Source organism: Furipterus horrens, unplaced genomic scaffold (genome assembly GCF_987537825.1).
Source record: "Furipterus horrens unplaced genomic scaffold, mFurHor1.1.pri manual_scaffold_3, whole genome shotgun sequence".
Lineage (NCBI taxonomy): Eukaryota > Metazoa > Chordata > Mammalia > Chiroptera > Furipteridae > Furipterus > Furipterus horrens.
Genome location: NW_028327173.1, coordinates 103,770,981 through 103,787,632, shown reverse-complemented (window position 1 = coordinate 103,787,632; position 16,652 = coordinate 103,770,981). Strand labels below are relative to the sequence as shown.

Sequence of the window (16,652 nt, the reverse complement as noted above, 5' to 3'; positions counted from 1 at the left end):
GCATTACTCCTTTTCTTGTAGACATTGTTATTTGTTTTGTCTATTTTTTACTTTCTAGGTCTCTGTAAATCTTTAATACATTTGTTAATGATACATATGTTGAAGTGTCAAGTGCTATAGGCAAAAATCATTTTTATTAAGTTTAGCCTATTGTTATACACCGCGCTGTTATTCAGCCATGCTGAAGCTATGTGGTCAACGCATTTCAACGCCAGGACCCGCTGAGAGATGATGATGTTGGGCACTCAAGGTGGAGAGGGATTGTGGTGAAGGTCCAGGGCTTGCCCTGGTCTTGTTCAGCAGATGAAGTGCAGCAATTTTTTTCAGACTGCAAAATTCAAAATGGGGCTCAAGGTATTTATATCATCTACACCAGAGAAGGCAGACTGAGTGGCAAGGCTTTTGTTAAACTTGAATCAGAAGAGGACATCAAATTTGCCCAGAAAAAAAGGAGAAGAAACTAGGGGACACAGATATGTTGAAGTATTCAGGTCAAACAACACTGAAATGGATTGGGTGTTGAAGCACACTGGTCCAAATAGTCCTGACATGGCCAAAGATGGTTTTGTGTGGCTTAGAGGACTCCCCTTTAGATGTAGCAAGGAAGAAATTGTTCAGTTTTTCTCCGGGTTGGAAATCGTACCAAATGGGACAACGTTGCTGGTGAACTTCCAGGGGAGGAGTTATGGGGGAGGCCTTCGTGCAGTTTGCTTCACAGGAAAAAACTGAAAAGGCTCTAAAGAAACACAAGAATAGAGCACAGGTATATCAAAATCTTTAAGAGCAGTTGAGCTGAAGTGAGAACTCACTGTGATCCTCCACAAAAGCTCATGGCCATGCAGCGGCCAGGTCCCTACAACAGGCCTAGGGCTGGCAGAGGGTATAACAACATTGGTAGGGGAGCTGGATTTGAAAGGATGCAGCGTGGTACTTATGGTGGAGGTTATGGAGGCTAGATGATTATAATGGCTATAACGATGACTATGGTTTTGGGTCAGATAGATTTGGAAGAGACCTCAATTATTGTGTTTTAGGAATGTCTGACCACACTGACCACAGATATGGGGATAGTAGCTCTACTTTCCAGAGCAGAACTGAACACTGTGTACACATGTGGGGTTGCCTTACAAAGCTACTGAGAATGACATTTATAACTTTTTTTCACTGCTCAACCCTGTGAGAGTACATGTTGAAATCGGTCCTGGTGGCAGAGTAACTGGCATAGCAGATGTCAAGTTTGCAACTCTTGAAGATGCTGTAGCAGCATCTACAGATATGTAGAACTTCTTGAATTCTACAGCAGGAGCAAGTGGTGGTGCTTACGAACACAGGTATGTAGAACTCTTCTTGAATTCTACAGCAGTAGTAAACAGTGATGCATATGGTAGCCAGATGGGCAGCATAGGCTTGTCAAATAGTCCAGTTACGGTGGTCCAGCCAGCCAGAAGCTGAGTGGTGGTTATGGAGGGGCTATGTCGGTCAGAGCAGCATGAGCAGATATGATCAAGTTTTACAGGAAAACTCCCAGTGATTTTCAATCAAACATTGCATAGGCAGCCAAGGAGAAGTGAACAGCAGCTACTGCAGTAGTGGAAGCAGTGCATCTGTGGGAATGAACAGAATGGGAGGGATGTCTAGCATGTTCAGTATGAGTAGTGGATCAGGAACGTAATCGATTCTTGTCACTGACTCATGGTCAACATTAAAAAACATGAAAGTTAAGTTGAACGGTTTTACAATACCAGCTTGTGATTTATGCTTTAAGTGGAAATCAGGATTGTTTTAAAGAAGCAAGGTTCAGTATTTTTTAACACAAATATCATCTAGGAAATAACAACTAAGTTGAGTAAATGATAACTGTTAAACAATTGTTAGCTTTTCTCAAGTTAGTTCTACTGTAGGGTGTAATTAAGCAATAAGTATATTTAGGTCAAAACAGTTGAATTATGTTAAATGTTGCTCTTATACAACATTACATTGAACACTGAAAGCATGTTGAAAGAGATTCTTTTCTTTTTTGTAAAACTCAATATAGGAGATATCTCTACAATTGAAAATGAAACATATGACATGTTTGTTAATTTTAGTTTCAATTAATAATTTCTAAGGCACATAAGTTTAAGCTTCTTTTTTTAAATTAATGAGGAAATTTTGAGAAGCAATACCAATACTTTAGGATTTCGGTCTTGGTGTTTATATGAAATTCTGAGGCCTTAATTTAAATCTTTCATTGTATTGTGATTTCCTTTTAGGTGTATAGCGCTAAGCAAAACTTGTCAAATAAATCTTTTAAAAACAAACAAACAAAACCAGTGGGGAAAGATGGCAGCAGGGTAGCTAGCAGCTTTGTCTGCTTGCTCCCATCGCAGGATGGACTTGAAGTACAAACATGGAGTGCAGAGTGAGTGAGAGCAGCTTTCAGAAAGGGCAAAAAGAGATGGGAGTGTGGGAACAGTAAGAAAGAGCAAAAGCTGCAGCCAGCACTTTCTAAGCAGAGTCGCCCATAACGCCCAGCCTAGTACCTCTGGCTGTACCACGTAGGGTGAGCCAAGGACTGGCTCATTAACCAGGATCTACTGTGGTGGAGAGAGAAAACCAGGGCAGTGAGGAGGCCTGGAGACAACGCTCCCACCATAGGCACCCTTTCTAGTAAGGTTTTGAAGTGGAAGCTGCACTGGCAATTGCTGAGAAAACATCTGGATGACCAACAGGATTTGGCTGGAGCTAAGCCTTATAGCCGTGGGTGAACAGAGGAGGCTGCTTCATAGTGACCTTTCTAGTGCAGATCACAGAGGAGATGTGGGAGTCCTGCAAGTGTTGAGTTGGCTCCTGTGGGCAGCAGCTGGGTGTGCGGAGAGATTTTACAGTGCTCAGAGGATTCCCACTGAGAGAACTGGGGGCTGGAACTCAAGCTAGGCCAGTGGTTCTCAACCTTCCTAATGCTGCGACCCTTTAATACAGTTCCTCATGTTGTGGTGACCCCCAACCATAACTAAAGCATAGTGATTAATCACAAAAACAATATGTAAGTATATATATATATATGTTTTCCAATGGTCTTAGGTGACCCCTGTGAAAGGGTCATTCGACCCCCAAAGGGGTCGCAACCCACAGGTTGAGAACTGCTGAGCTAGGCCTAGAGTGAGCCAGGTGATGTCTAGCTCTAAGAGCTGTAAAGCAACCTATTTTTGTTTTGCTGAACAGGGAGGAACAATGGGAGACATGGAGCGATTCTTGAGGGGAGAGCATACAGAATTGCATTGCCCAGGGCTCCAGAAGAGGAAGGGAGATATGGACTAGAGATGGCTGGGGAAAGTTTGGGGCAGTGGTGTCAGTGAGAGAGAGCTGGGATAGCAGTGAACTGGACTCCAGTGCAGACTCATCCTCAGTGCAGAGGTAGAAATCTTTTAAGAAGACCACTCCTCTCCAAGTGGCAACACCCAGAGAGGAAGAGATAGGCCCACCCAAAGAAATTACTTGGCCCTTCCCCATGGTGCTTAAACCTGACTGCAGATTACAGAGCAACTACAGCAAAAACCGAAAGACACAGACACAGGCAGCAAAATGCTGACAGTCTCGACCAGGCTGCCTAGATCCAGACTGGGACAGGATCTGGTATCACCAGGGGCAACCCTGAAAGAGAAGAAAGTGGCAAAAACCAAATACTATGGAGACAAATTCCACTGTGATCTTCTACAGGAGTTCTTTGTCTCCTACATATCCTTTCAACAGCCATTTCTTGTCCTCCAAGTCTGTGCATTATAAATAACTGGTCTTTACATTATATTTCAAATCTCATATTTTGCTCCTCCTTTTCTCATTCAGTTTTACCATCTGATTTCCTTCTTATTTTTTTAAAAAATTCTATCTTCTCTCTGCATCTCCAGTCTGCACTCATTATCTCACCTCTCCAGCCTCTCCGTACCATTTTTGTTGTCATTAGAAACCTTAGATCCTTTTTAACATTCATAAAATACACTTGTTCTCACTACACCTTGATCAATCTGTGCCCATTGAGTGTGATATGGTGGGGGTAGTGGCATTCCAGCAACTTTATTCATTATCTTCACTATTTTGGTATTTCAAATCTCAATCTTATTGTCTCCCTCTCCTACTCCATTTGTACCTTCCTCCAGCCCTTTCCTTGTTTCATTTTAAATTTGAATTTTTCCCTGTCCTAGTCTGGTTTTCATTCCTCATTATTAGTATTCCTTTTCCCTCTATCATCTCAAAATCACTTCGCTTTCCTCCAGACATCTCTTAAGCTTCTCATTTCTTTTTAACCTCTTATTCCCATCCCACCTATATTAATCTTAGTTCATAGGTTGCTGATAGTGCTGTGGTGTAACTTTCTATTTTGATGCCTATTTTTCTTCTTATTCATCTTCCTTATATTTTTTGTGTTTGTTCTCTCACATACACACTATATACATATATATGTTTTTTATAACTTCTATTGAAACCTACTATCCCTCTCTTACTTCATTCTGTCTTCTTTCCTCCTTTTTTATATACGATATAAATTTTACTCTTTCTCTCATTGCCATGGCCCTACTCGCAAATATTATTGCTCCTCCTCCACCCCTCTCAAAAATCATTTTTCTTTCAGTTAGTTAACTCCTGTTTTTCCTTTCTTACAATAGTCTTAATCTCTTTAATTTTTAATATTGGCTCATTTTCTGTTGATACTGTGAATGAGGGTGGGGGATATCTTTGTGGCTGTGGGTTTCTTGCCTAGGGGTTGTGGTTTTGTTTTAGGAGCAGCTCAACAACAGTTTACAACATGTGGTGGGTGGAGTGACTCTCAGCCAGCTGGCTGGAGAGAAGTACCCACCAAAGAGCAATATCACAACAACTAAAACCGAGTTACTACCAGACAGCCCAAATAAACAACATAAAGGGCGTCCCAAGAGCATCAACTTCAAGAGATCAAGGAGTCTGCACTACTGAATCCCTCAGGACTCCTAGCACAGGAACTTACACCATGAAGGCAGGAACTCAAAGCAGATCAATTTAAGAAGCAGAAACAAACAAAAAGAATCACCTAAAATGGGGAGACATAGAAACAATACCCCATCGAAAGGAAAAAAGGAATTCTCTGAGAGAGTGATATAAGAAATAAAGGCAAGCAAACTATCAATGAACTCAACAAACTCAGAGAAAACCACAATAACTTCCAGGTGAACTACAAAGAACTCCAGGAGAACTACAAAGAACTACAGGGCAACTATAAAGAACTCCAGGGAAGCTACAAGGAACATAATGAGAACTACACCAGAATTAAAAAGGACAGAGAAACTATTAGTAAAAGCCAGGAAGAAATGACAAATACAATTTCTGAATGAAAAACACAATAGAAGAAATCAAAAGCAGGCTAAATGAAGTCAGAGGATCGAATCAGTGAGCTAGAGGACAACATAGAAAAATAGTCCCAGACAGTGCAACAAAATGAAAAAAGATGGAAAAAGAATGAAGAGGGGTTAAGAGAGTTGCAGGACAACATGAAATGTAATAATATCTGTATCATAGGGATACCAGAATGAGAAGAATAGTAAGGGATAGAAACCCTGATTGAAAAAGTAATGACAGAAAACTTCCCAAATATGATGAGAAAAAAAGTCTTGCAAGTACAGAAAGCACAGAGGGACCCAATGAGATGAACCCAAAAGGCTCACTCCAAGACACAAAATAATTAAAATGGCAACATTTAAAAACAAAGAGAAAATATTAAAAGCAGCAAGAGAGAAACAGCAAATAATATACAAGGGAGCTTCGATAAGGCTATCAGCTGATTTCTCAACAAAAACACTAGAAGCTAAAAGGGAATGGCAATAAATATTCCAAGCAATGAAAAACAAAGGCCTACAACCAACACTACTTCACCCAGCAAGGCTCTCTTTCTAAATGGAAGGTGAAATAATGCGTTTCGGAGACAAAAGGCTAAAAGAATACATCTCCACCAAACCAGCATTGCAAGAGATGCTAAAGAGATAGCTTTAAGAAGAAACAGAAAAAGAGAGAGAAAGAGAAACAGAGGTACAAAGGGAAAAAATCACAATGAATAAGTACCTATCAATAATAACCTTAAATGTAAATGGGTGAAATGCTCCAATCAAACTCAGAAGATAGCTGAATGGATAAGAAAACATGACCCACATGTATGCTGTCTACAAGAAACCCACCTCAGAACAAAAGATCTACACAGACTGAAAGGAAGGGATGAAAAAAGGTATTTCAAGCAAATGGATATAAAAAAGAAGCTGGGGTAGCACTACTTATATCAGACAAAATAGATTTAACAACAAAGGCCATAAAAAGACAAAGAAGGACACTTCACAATACTCAAGGGAACAATCCATCAAGAAAATAAAACCCTTATCAACAGATATGCACCCAACATAGGAGCACCAAAATATATAAGGAAAATCGTGGAGGACTTCAAGAAAGATATGAACAGCAACACACTTATAATAGGGGACTTTAACACCCCAATGTCAACAATGGACAGACCTGCGACCAAGGATATTGAGGCACTGAACAACATCTAGATCAAATTCACTTAACTGACATACACAGAACCTTACACTCCAGAGAAGCAAAACATACATTCTTTTCAAATGCACATGAAACATTCTCAAAGACAGACCACATGCCTCAAAAATTCAAGAGAACTGAAATTATATCAAGCATCTTCTCAGATCACAATGGCTTGAAACTTAAAATAAACCTCAAAGAAAAAACTCAAAAACATTCAAACCCATGGAGAATGAATAACATGCTATTAAATAATGAATGGGTTAACAATGACAGCAAGGAAGAAATCAAAAAGTTTCTGGAAACAAATAAAAATGAACACAAAACAGCCCAAAACCCATGGGACACAGCCAAGGCAGTCCTGATAGGGAAATTAACAGCAATACGGACCTACCTAAAAAGGATAGAAAAATCTCAAATAAACAACCTAACCCTATATCTAAAAGATCTAGAAAAACAGCAAACAAAGCCCATAATGAGCAGAAGGAAAGAAATAAGATCAGAGCAGAATTAAATGACAGAGCCTAAAAGAACAATTCAAAGAATCAATAAATCCAGGAGCTAGTTCTTTGAAGACATAAACAAAAGCAGCAGGCCTTTAATCAGACTCATGAAGAATAAAACTGAGAGGACCCAAATAAAGAAATAAGAAACAAGAGGAGAAATCACAACCAATACCACAGAAATACAAAGGATTGTAAGAAGTTACTACGAACAACTATATGCCAAGAGATTTGACAACCTGGGTGGCATGACAAATTTCTGGAAACATAATCTTCCAAACTGTCAGAACATGGCAGTCTGGTTGGTGCAATTGGCGGGAGGAAGTGCTGCTTCTATCACAGCTTCTACTGTGGCTGGGGAAGCTCCACGCACATAGGCTCCTCCCTCCTGCCCAGTTCCTTTGGGGCATCTGTGGCCTACACTTCCCATTTGTTCATTGTAAAAACATGGCGGCGACTGGACCACCCACTGGACTCTTGACATATGCAAATGAGCCATATGAAAATTAACTCAGTCCCAGCTTCCCCTACAAGTTATGAAAATGGACTTTGCTCATTCCCAGAAGTAATACTGATGGACCTAGCATGACATGCAGACTGGAGAAAAGCAAGGAAATGGAAATAACTTGTTGAATGTGTTGATGGGTAAAACTCACACTAAGTAAAATGTATGTTCGGAAAGATGTGGAGACAGCACCCACAAACGCAAAGCAGGTGACTCCTATGGGCCCTCAAAGTGGACCGGAAGTCTTTTCTTTCCCTTCCTTCCCTGTTGCCTCTTCCCTCTTCTCTTCCCCTTCACTTGCTTCTATGGGCCCTTGAGGTGGACTGGGAGTTTTCCTCTTACCTCTAACCCCTTTCCCTCCTTTCCTTCAATAAACCTAGGTGTGAAAACATAGACTGTTCTCTGGATGATTTCTTAGAGCAAAGACAGTCTGACAAAAACTAAATCAAGAAGAAGCAGAAAGCCTGAAAAAACTGATAACACTTAATTGAAGCAGTAATCAAAAAACTCCTGGCATACAAAAGCCCCAGACTGGATGTCTTCACAGGCAAATTTTACCAAACATTTAGGGAAGAACTAACTCCTATCCTTATCAAACTATCCAAAAAACCCAAGAAGAGGAAAGACTCCCCAACTCTTTCTATGAGGCTAGTATTACCCAAAACCAGGTCAGGACACAACAAAGAAAGAAAACTACAGGCCAATATCGCTGATGAACATAGATGCTAAAATCCTCAACAAAATATTGGGAAACCAGATCCAACAATAAATTAGAAAGATCATACACCATGATCAAGTGAGATTCATAGCACGGATGCAAGGATGGTATAGTCACAAGTCAATAAACATAATACACCAGATAAACAAAATAAAGGCAAAAATCATATAATCATATCAAGAGATGCTGAAAAAGCTTTTGATAAAGTATAACATCCATTTATGAAAAAGCACTGAACAAAGTGGGAATACAGGAAGCATACCTCAACATAACAAAGGCCATATACAAGAAAACTACAGCAAACATCATACTCAATGGGCAAAGAACTAAATGCTCCTCCCTAAGACAAGAACAAGACAAGAGTGTCCACTTTTTCCACTTCTATTCAATATAGTTTTGGAAGTTCTAGCCATAGCGATCAGAGAAGAAAAAGAAATAAAAGGCATCCAAATTGGGAAGGAAGAAGTAAAACTGCCATTATTTGGAGACAACATGATAGTGTACATAGAAAACACTACAGGCTCCACCAAAAAACTACTCAACCTAATAAGTGAATTTGGCAAAACAGTGAGATACAAAGTCAATATCCAGAAATCAAAGGCATTTTTGTACACCAACTATAAAATATCAGGATACAAACTAAAAAAAAAAAAAAATTCCCATTTACTATAGCAACAAAAAATATATATAAAGTACCTAGGAATAAACTTAACCAAGAAGGTAAAAGACCTGTACATGCAAAATACAGAACACAGAAGTAAGAAATGAAGGAAGATACAAATAAATGGAAGCATATACCATGTTCATGAATTGGAAGAATTAACATCATTAAAATGTCTATAATACCCAAAGCAAGTTATAGATTCAACGCAATCCTTATTAAAATACCAATGGCATATTTCACAGATCTAGAACAAATACTCCAAGAATTTATGTGGAACCAAAAATGACCCCGAATAGCCTCAGCAATCTTCAGAAAGAACACAGTAGGAGGAATCACAATGCCTGATATCAAACTATATTACAAGATCACTGAAATCAAAACACTCTGGTAGTGGTATAAGAAGAGACATATAGATCAGTAGAACAGAACAGAGGGCCTAGAAATAAACCCAGGTCTCTATGATCAATTAATATTTGACAAAGGGGGCAGGAGCATAAAATGGAGTGAAAATAGCTTCTTCAATAATTGGTGTTGGGAGAACTGGACAGGGACATGGAAAAAAAATTATTCTAGACCATCAACTTACTCCATACACCACAATCAACTCAAAATGGATAAGAGACTTAAATGTAATTCGTGACACCATAAAAGTCCTAGAGGAAAACATATGCCATGTGTGAGTATCCGATCCTGCAGATCCCTTGGTGTGGATAAAAAAACTGACTCAGAGACGAATTATCTGAGGAGAGAGAAGGGTGAGTGTCTCTTAGAGGACATGACTGATGACTCCTTTTGTTACAGAGTGGGGCTCTCCAAAAATCCCCAGAGCCTGCAGATTGGGGGATGGGGAAAATGAAACAGCTTTTAAGATGCCTTTGCATGACTATAGCTAGTAGCTTAGTGTCTCAGTTATGCAAATGGTTTGGTTCTTCCAAGGCCCCAAGAAGATGGGAGGGGTTTTGACCGTGGAATGGTGCAGAAAAGCATACAGGACTGCACAAGGTTCTGCAAATGGTCAGAACTGGGTACCACACCCACTGCATCACAGGAAGCAGTCAGGGATTTAAAAATAGGCAGCAGACATTTTTAGGAGAACACCATGCAGCTTTGAAAGGAAAGGGACGATCTCCATGCAGTTTTGAGGAGAGGAGAAGAGGAGATCCATACGGTTTGCAGGAAGGAAGGATCTCCATGTGGTTTAGAAAAAGAGGAGAGGAGATCTGCGCAGTTTGCAAGGAGGGCAGAGAAGAACACCATGCGGTTTGGAAAGGAACAGGAGTACTCCATACTGCTTTGAAAGGGAGAACCATGCATGATCCAGTGCAACATGGCACATGTTTTCTTGGACTGTTATACGGAGGCTGATGATATCGTACCCCAGATCCTGAAGGAGACAGCTGACAGATAAGGGATGGGGAACTTCTGGGCATGTTTTTGGCTTCTAGCCTTTTGAGGAGCAAGGGAAGTGCTGGGTCCAGTAGGAGAACAGGGCTCTGAGCTGAAGTGCTCACTGTCCTCCCCAGGTTGGAATATTGTAAATAAAGACCTGTTTTCCTCAACACTAGTTGTTGGGTTTTACACCAAGGTGGCCCGTGAAAGAACACCCTTCCCTCTGTAACAATATAACATTTTAAAATAATCATTAGAATTACAAATAATTAGAATTTTGTAGACTTTTGAAGATTCTTGTAAAATTTCCCTCTTTGACAAAGCTTTCCAAGTATTTTAAAATGTATTAAGCCTGACTGGTCTAGAGTTTTCTTTTTGGTAAGAAAATAATAAATTCTTGAGATATTTCAAGTGCCCCTTGGAATACCCCAAAGCTATAAAGAAATCTTTTAAATTTTAAATCTTGGAAATTTTGTCAACTAAGGAATATATATTATAAAATGATATTTGACTATTTATTTAAAGTGATAATAAAAGGTATATAACATTAATATAGGCTGACAAAAATTCCGTTCTTAGCATTGAGAGACATGAATTTTTGAATATTAGTTAAGTATTTGAGTAATATACCACACACATAATTGTTTTGGTAAACAGAACCTTAGCTTTTAGGCAAATATAGGAAAAGCTTTTTTACAGCTTTTCTGTTAAGGCTTGGGTCAGGCAGGCAATGAATAGCATCACCTCCTGCTGGGTGATTAGGTGGCTGCTTGGCTGGAAAACAAACACAGCAATTACTTTGTAAAGCAGATAGAAATGAGGGTGGTAGATATGTAAATGAAGGGTCAGAGAAAAGGCAAAAAGACTTTTGAGCGCAATTTGAAAGAGAAGGCTTATCTAAAAGACTAGTTCCTGGAAAAGCCAGGACTTTTTGTTGCAAGCTAGGATCTTGCTTTCTCTCTTACTATCTTGACCCATGCCTGCAAAGTGTGGCAGTTTCTCAAGGAGAGAGATCAAGACCTTAACCTGGGAAAGTTAACATTGAGTATTCAGATGCAAATTGAGTTGCTAAGTTACCTGGGGTGGAAAGAAATGCTGAAAGCTAAGAAGAAATCCCTTCCTTTTAACTAAGCACACGAACAGCCTTACCAAAGAGCAGTGCCACTGTTCCTCTGTTCTGGACGAATGTGGCCAATGCTCCCCTCCTTAGACATGCTGTCTGCAACCCTGGCTCATAGCCAGCAGCACTCTGGCGAGTCCTTCTTGCTGGTCCATGTTTGGGACGCCACTTGTGAGAGTATCCGATCCTGCAGATTCCTTGGCGTGGATGAAAGAATGAACTCAGAGACAAATTATCTGAGGAGAGAGAAGGATGAGTGTCTGTCAGAGGATATCACTGATTACTCCTTTCTCAGCCAGGTTTTTATTGAGTTTTCTACCTGTGGAAATGCACGGGGTAAGCATGCAGACCTCCGCCAAATGGTTGGGAGTAACAACAAAGGGAAACATAAATAAGCATAGGATGATAGGTAGCAAGACTGTGAGGCACCAAGGCATATCATAGAAATCTAGATGTCTCTTTTTACTTAAACATCTTGTTTTCATATTCTACTGATAAGACTTTGGGGCTACACAGAGCAAGCAGGCTTCATTAGCTTCAAAGAGTACATTTCACTCCTATTTTACTTCTAAAACCTTCCAGAGTGTGGGACTGGCAGTATGGTATGTGGGGCATGTTTGCCAGCCAGTTAAGTCTTATAGGCCCATATTCCAGTCCTGGCTCCACACAGCGGCTACAGCCCTCTGTACCATACATACCAGTCTCCCACAATGCCACACAGCAATATTTCCACCAATATATCTCCTAGGGCAAAGGAAATAAAGAAAAGAATAAATAAATGGGACTACGTCAAACTAAGGAGCTTCTGCTCAGCTAAAGTAAACATCAGCAAAACAAAAAGGGAAACAACTGTATGGGAAAACATATTCGCCAATGATACCTCAGACAAGGGATTGATCTCCAGAATATATAAAGAACTTATACAACTCAACACCAGGAAGACAAACAATTCAATTTAAAAATGGGCACATAACCTGAACAGACAGTTCTCCATGGAGGACATACAAAGGGCCCATAGGCATATGAAAGAATGCTCAACATCACTATCCATCAGAGAGATGCAAATTAAAACCACAAAGAGATACTACCTCATACCAGTCAGAATGACCATGACTAACCAATCAACACACAAGTGCTGGTGAGGATGCGGAGAAATGGAACCCTAGTGTACTACTGGTGGTAATGCAGACTGGTGCACTGGTGCAGTCACTATGGAAAATAGTATGGAATTTCCTCAAAAAACTAAAAATGGAACCGCCTTTTGATCTAGCGATTCTACTGCTGGGATTATACCCGAAGAATCCTGAAACCCCAGTTCAAAAGAACACCCCTATGTTCATAGCAGTGCTGTTCACAATAGCCAAGTGCTGGAAACAGCCTAAGTGCCCATCAGTGGATGACTGATTCAAAAAATTGTGGTATGTACACACAAAGGAATACTATACAGCAGAAAGAAAGAACTTATACTCATGATATTATGGATAGACCTGGAGAGTATTATGCTTAGTGAAGTAAGCCAGGCTACTAAAGACAAATACCTTGTGATCTCATCTAATACAGAAACCTAATGAACAAAACAAATGAGCAAAACAGAACAAGAGGCATGCAAACAAGAAACAGACTGACAGTAACCAGAGCGGAGGGGGGCAGGGGAGAAGAAGAGAAAGAAGGGGAAGGGTCTAGTCAAGGAACTAGTAGGTGTCAGAGCAGCCTTGCTCTGAGAAATCACCTGGAGACCACTGTGGGAGCAGGCAACGGGTTTATTGAGGGGCAAAAGGGGAAGGAGGTGGAGGGGAGAGGCAACTCCCAGACCAATGTGAGGGACCGTAGGAGCAAGGAGAATGGGGAGCAAGGGAATGGGGATTCCCAGCTCTCTACACGGGCCATAGCAGTCCCAACAGGACTTCTGCAGTCATGCTTTCTAAAGTTGCCAATCAAACATTTCAGTGAAGGTGAGTTTGTCATATTAGCATATTCAGTAGATCATTTGTATCTCATTGTTTTTCCCCTTCACCAGGTTGGTTAACATATCATTTTGTCTGACCAGGTTTGAATCCTGGATACCTCTATATTCTGACAATTCCAGCATTTTGTCTGTAATAAAAAGAATGGTGTCGAGACTCAGGATTGTGGATTGTGTGGGAGTTGAAAGAAAGGGGGTGCTGTGGTCGTTCTAGCTACTTCCTGCTGACAAGGGGTCATTGTACAAGGGGTTGTGGGACTTTTACTCCCATTCAAGAGGTGTGTCTCAGCCTGGTGGATGGGCTGGTAGTGGTAATCTCTCAGTATTATAATTGAGTGGGTTGCCTGTGCTATAGCTGCATTGACAGGCCTATGAATAAAATAGTATAATAGTAGGGTGCAGGCCTGGTTGGTGTGGCTCAGTAGATTGAGCGTTGGTTTGCGAACCAAGTGTTGTTGGTTCGATTCCCAGTCAGGGCACATAACTAGGTTGCACGTCAGGTCCCCAGTTGGGGGCGTGAGTGTTGGGGCCGTGAGTGAGAGGCAACCACATAGTGATGTTTCTCTCCCTCTCTTTCTCCTTTCCTCTCTCTCTAAAAATAAATAAATAAACAAAACAAACAAATAAATTATTAAAAAAATAGTAGGGTGCTGTGTGGTAGATTCAGGGCTTGATTCCCATTAGCTTCAGGGAGCGATGCATTGTCCATAGGATGTCATAGGGACAAGTCTATTTTTGGCCAGCTGCTGGTCAGGGCTTTGAGTCTTCCAAATCTTTAGTAAGACTCAGTCCCCTGGCTGGCATAAGTACAGTGGCTTATCAGGCGGATAGACAAACCTGCAAGGAGAAAACTTGTGCAAAATGGTTAATTTACACAACCACCTAGAAACCAGGCACTGAGTCTGTAAGACTGTCTTGTGGGAAGACATTCAGCTGTAAGGCCCTTTTTTTTTTTTTTTTTTTTGAATGACGTTTAACAGCTGCAATTTGACAGATTCTTCATGCCTATAAATTGAGCATTCCTTTCTCTGTGGAAGGAGTCACGTAGGGCCTTTAAAACCTTCCACTGAGAGGCCTGGGGAAGAAGTCTCTGGCCAATGTAAACCCTTGGCCCTTCCAATGTACCCTCTTGCCCAAGATTTCTTCTCAGGTGTGTAGCCAGGCTTTAAGTTAGTGTTGTCCGTGGATGGGAATAATGCTAATTCTGCAACTGGCCTCTCAGCTGCCTTCCTAGCCTCTTGGTCTGACTTCCTGTTCTCTTTACTAAGAGGAGACCTATTCTTCTGGTGACCCCTACAATGCATTACTGCTACCTTCTTTGGGAGTCTAACAGCTTTTAACAGATTTAAGATTTCCTGTCTGTGCTTAATGGGGGGGGGGGGTTCCTTGTAGTAAGGAGCTACCTGAAACTTCAGAATAGCTCCTAATCTGGCCAAGTGGTCTCATCCTAGCAATGGTATGGGGCATTGTGGAATAATTAGGAAAGAATGCTTCAAAATCTGACATTCAAATTGACTAGTGACGGGGTGTGTAAAAACAAGTACTAGATTTTACTTCAATCCCCCATAATATTACTCAAGTTAGAGAGGACCAGTGTAAAAGTTGAGGACAGAGTAAGTGGCCAAGGAAATTAATTTTCTTACCTGCCATGTCAAGAGTCACCTGGGGTTCTTCAGTAGAGATAAGAGATGCTGTTGTAGGCTAGGGCCAGCATGCTCTCCATGCACCCTCAGTCCTCAAGTGCTGCCAAGGCCATAGGAAATGTCCTCTTTCCACTCTGGGAACAAGGGCAGTCTGCCCTCCAGTGCCAGGGATCAGTTTGTACTTCTACACTTGGGACATGGCCCTGGGGGTGGCTTAGTGCATTCCTTTGCTCGGTGTCCAGGGAGTTTGCACTTAAAGCACATTTGATCCTTGTGCCCTCCATGCCTTTGTGACTTTCCCAGGTTACCGTGAGGTGGCTGGCCATAGCCAATGTTGCCACTAGTAGCTAATGCAAGCAGCCTGCCCTGTCTCTCCTCTGAATCTCAATTTATAAGACTAAGATAGCAACATCCATCAGTTGTACCAAAGGGGATTTGGGGTCCCAGTTGTAATTTCTGAAGCTTTTTACAGATACCTGGGGTTGACTGGGTGATAAGGTGTTGCCCTATTAATACTTGCCCTTGTGGAGAGGATGGGTCTATATTAGTGTATTTCTGAAAGGCCTTGACCAGCCTGTTGCAGAAGGCAGGGTTCTCTTCCTTTCCTTGTGTTATTGTCCTCACTTTATCATAATTCACTGGTTTTTTGATACAGGCCCTCATTCCAGCTAATAAGCACTGAATCATGGTAGATTTACTTCTGTTCCCTCCTTCTGTATTATAGTCCCAACTGGGTTCATGATCTGGGACAGCCTCAGCCACTGGCCTTGTATTACCAGGGTCTTCAGTATGTAGTTGACCCACATGTTAGTGGGCCCCTCCCCAAATTAATTGCCTTTCTTCTGGAGAGCAACATGTAGTCAGAACTATTATATATAAAGATCCCTCCAGGCCATACCAAAGGCAAGGGTTAAAATATGGAAATTATTAATGAAGCATGAGGGATCCTCGGAAAAGCTTCCTAGCTTCTCCTTGTACTGCTGCAGGCCAGCTATTGAGAAAGGGTTGTGTACCCGAGTAGGGCCTTCTGCATCTGCAGAAAGGGAAGGGAAATATGAGGCTCCCCTCCTGTTGTAACAGAACCCCTGGGCTGCTCTGGTTGAAACAGAACCCACGGGTTGTTTAGTTAGGGGCCCAATTGCCTGCTGCCAGAATTATAACTCTCAATACCAGAGTTTAGTGAAAAGAAAAAGAATTGTTTATTTGCACATAGTCCTGCCTCCCCCTCCCAGACCTGGCCAGTCTTAGGAAAGTCAGAAACACCGTTTCCCTTCCTAGGCAGAGTTTAGCTTCACCAGTAGCTGCCAATCACTCAATTCTGATTGGGGAGGTCCTTTCTGTGCTGTGGTGCCCTCCAGCTCTCAATGCAGAACTGCCTGGATTCTAACTAAACCTCCTTGTAAACTGCCTTCTTCCTGCAAACCGCATGGATCTACTCTCCTTCTCAAAACTGCATGGCCAGAGCCTCTTAAAGCAGCCTGGAGACCCCCTCCTCCAAGCCACATGGAGGGAGCACACGAGAGCGAGAGAGCTAAAATGTCTGTAGCTGCTTATATACCCCTGACTGTGTCCTCTGGCGCAGTGGATGTTACAGTTCTGACCATTCACAGAAC

The 16,652-nt window shown here is 41.4% G+C and overlaps 1 pseudogene; it reads left to right on the top strand.

Moving 5' to 3' along the window:
* Positions 1 to 231: 231 nt before the first annotated feature.
* LOC150015609 (heterogeneous nuclear ribonucleoprotein H2-like) lies at positions 232 to 1,553 on the top strand (annotated as a pseudogene).
* The last annotated feature ends 15,099 nt before the right edge of the window (positions 1,554 to 16,652 follow it).